Source organism: Periplaneta americana, chromosome 8 (genome assembly GCF_040183065.1).
Source record: "Periplaneta americana isolate PAMFEO1 chromosome 8, P.americana_PAMFEO1_priV1, whole genome shotgun sequence".
Classification (NCBI taxonomy): domain Eukaryota; kingdom Metazoa; phylum Arthropoda; class Insecta; order Blattodea; family Blattidae; genus Periplaneta; species Periplaneta americana.
In genome coordinates, this window is record NC_091124.1 from 72,426,826 (window position 1) to 72,430,262 (window position 3,437).

The window sequence follows — 3,437 nt, forward strand, 5'->3', positions numbered from 1 at the left end:
GACGCGATAAAATTAAACAAATGCTAGGGACGCGATAAAATTGTGCGATAAGCAGCCATGATTGGTTGAAAGTCGTCCTTTCGTACCGTTTTATTGGTCAAAAGTAGTCTGACGTAGTAAAAGTGTAATAGTCAAAGTAACTAGTTGCAGATAACATAAAAAAGTTATTTCCCTCACACAGTAATTAAACAAACAGTTTTTATTCCGAAGTAATGAATGCGTTCCGAATTAATAATTGCGTAAGATCGCAGTTATCTCGGTCGGAAGAATTACAGATGGAAAAGATATGGGTTCAATTTTCGAAGGGTAAAAAATTTCGTCTTAAGTTTTAAAACATGTTTGCTAACTCTTACAGTAGCTACTACATACATGTAATATTATATTTTTCTTGGTTAAGGAATCCGTTGATTAATGTTAATTTCAAATCACCTACTTAGGAGGTGGAAATCTATGTGAATTTTTCTCTATGTTCTAATTCGAGTTCTTTATATCAATGAAACGATTTGTTTGACTTCTCTCATTTTCGAAAACAAGAGAATACTGGAAAAAAAGTCTTCGAGTAACCGCATATTCTAACGGGGTAGCGATCGAGGCTGGTGTCCTGAATCTGCGCTAGGATATGGATTCGATTTCTGCCAGGGCAAATTTCCTGGTTGTATTTAATTTCCGAGTTTTTTCCACTGTAAGACGAATCAGGTGACACTAAATTCACTGTCACAAATTCTAGCAACACTAGATAAACTTGCAATTGATACAGAATTGTTAAATAAATGATCCAGAAAAGTATGACTTCAGTGAACACCTGACGCCCTAGTTCGTGGATTGAAAAAGCAGCGCTCTAGTACGGTTTTATTTGATATACAATATAAACTATACCATGGACAGAAAACTCAACCATATGTGATAAAAACGTTTGCTGTTGTATGCACGGTAAATAGGGCAATGCAGTTCATGAACAGAAAATAGGAAACAAAATGTTCTGTTTATTTTAAAAATATTAACGTCGAGAGAAGATTTTTTTTTTTTGGTGACAGTAATTGTTTCATGTCCAGTAAATATTGTTACACACAACTTTTATCCACACTGTATCCATAAGAGGAATTGTTTAGAATTTTTTCCACTAATGATAAGGCATGTAACAACGTCACAACTCTTCTCTAAGGATGGAATCTGCCTACGTCTTCAGGTAAAGAAAGAAGGAGCATATTACCGATCGTTAGTGCCATTAGAGCTCAGATTTATGACGAAATGCCTTTTTTTTTTATTAGCGACCATCAGAAAAGATTGAAGTGTGTGTCTATTTCGTACTGTTATGATTTTATGTATTTTCTTTTTAATTTTTCTGATGTAGTTTTGTGCTTGTTTGGCACGAATTAGAAGTAATTTGTTTGTACCAGCGCAGCAGCTGTTATAAAGAATATCTTGCTGCTGATCTCATTATCTATAAAGGAAAAGTGCTAATAATGTATTCAAGTTTAAGTAGGTCGCTCTTGCTCATTGTACATTTTCACTGAGATGCCGAATCAAACAGTATTGAGGAATATCTGGCGAGATCCTTTGTTAGACTCGACAAGGGATAGATTCTCAATAAAAAATATTTAGAAGACAGTTAAGTAGTTTAATAAAAGTGTTGCGTTTAGAGTTCAGTTCACAATGACATCATGCCGAAGACAGTATACCCAGCCATCGCTCTCAAGAACCATAGCCCTGAAGCTTTTATTCTTTCTATTTGACTTTCTTTTAGTGTCCATATTTCAGAACCACGTATAAGAAATAGAATGGCCATAATTTTATAGCACATTAACATGTTCTCTCTTCTTACTTTTTTAGTGTAATATTCGTATTAATATTTCACAAAATTGTCTAAATTTATTAGAATATTAAAGGTTTTATTAATTTATCCTACAGAATAATATCTGTAATATTGACAATTAATATTTGAGGAGAAAAATTCGCTCCGGCGTCGGGGATCGAACCAAAACAGTCACTCAGTTGAGTGCGCCCCGTGTATAATGGCAGTTGACTTGGACATAAAAAAAACGTCAACGTGTATGCCTAACTTGAGGTCCGGCCACAAAAGGAAACAGTGAAGGAGGAAGGTTCGATCCGGTGCTGTGGATTGAATTCGGCGTAGCTCAGTGGTCAGAGCGCTTGGTACGTAGAACCAAGAAACCCGGGTTCGATTCCCGGCGACGGATCGAATTTTTCTCCTCGAACATTAATTGAATTTATTAGGCTAATCTTTGTATTTGCATATTTATTTTCATTGTGAGAGATATAGCATCCAAAATAATTAAAACAATAATTAACTTTTTCAATAATTTCATCTTCAATTACTTTTTTTCTGTCACTGCTTGCATACCTCCAAAGGCTATCGTCCTGATTTTTATAGTTGATATCTTCATATTAAAATTTTGGACCACTTGATTCAATTTAAAAATTATCCTTTGAATATTTTGGGTAAATTTTGCAGAATAATATATAACTTACGTCACAATTTGACTAGATCAATGAACACTTCTAAGGGATTTGTTGCTATATTTGTCAATAGAATTCAGTATTATATAGACAGTTGAAGATAATTTTTATATATTTTGCACACTAAAAATTTTAGCTAATGAAATGTTATGCCAAGCAATTATTCCAACAGTATTGTAGACTTTTCCTATTTTGCAAGATTTTTCTACCTTACATTTCTCATTTGCAGCTTACATTTTCTTTACAATACTTACCTCTTTAGGAGTTTTTAAGTAGGGTTCGATCTAAAGATTTTGCAATATATTCAATGTAATATCGATATTGTAAAGAAAATAGGAAGCAAGAGCTAAATGTAAACCTCCTTAGTTGCGTCTATAAACAATGACAAGAAATGTCAGGTGAATATTTGCGAACAATGAATGGTACAAAATTTTCGAAACTCTCTTTCCGATATTACTCAATAGCTAAGAGACATGGGACTTACTGGGAGATGGTGAGAAGTCGGAAAATCCAAGGTCTGAGCTTCGATAGTTTTGATAATGATGATAATAATGATGACAAAATGTTCATGATAACATAATAATATGATGACTTTTTCGTCTTTAATGAACAAATTTTTAATGAGTTACATAAACACGTCATTATACCAGGAGTTAAGTCATCACAGAAAGCAGTTCGGTGAAGCACTTGCAAATTCCAACTGGTACGAGTATGTTTTGCAGTAATCCTCTAGTTCATGTTTGTTTCAAGTAGCTACATACTGTAGTTAGTGTTACCAACCACGAGTTCTGACCCATGTTGTATCAATTTCTGTAGGTATACAATGAATTCTGAGCGCATAATTCAAAGATATTGTGCATTCCTCTGTGCTCAATTCTGCATTCCTGCAACTGTACAATCTCCGAACTATCTGAGTTTGAAATGTTACACATCTCATCTCAAATGCCGTGTCAGAGTTT

General features: G+C 34.1%; 1 non-coding gene across 1 annotated transcript; it reads left to right on the plus strand.

Moving 5' to 3' along the window:
• Nucleotides 1-2,124: 2,124 nt before the first annotated feature.
• TRNAT-CGU (transfer RNA threonine (anticodon CGU)) lies at nt 2,125-2,198 on the plus strand. The gene has a single exon. It is a non-coding gene; the product is annotated as a tRNA-Thr (tRNA).
• The last annotated feature ends 1,239 nt before the right edge of the window (nt 2,199-3,437 follow it).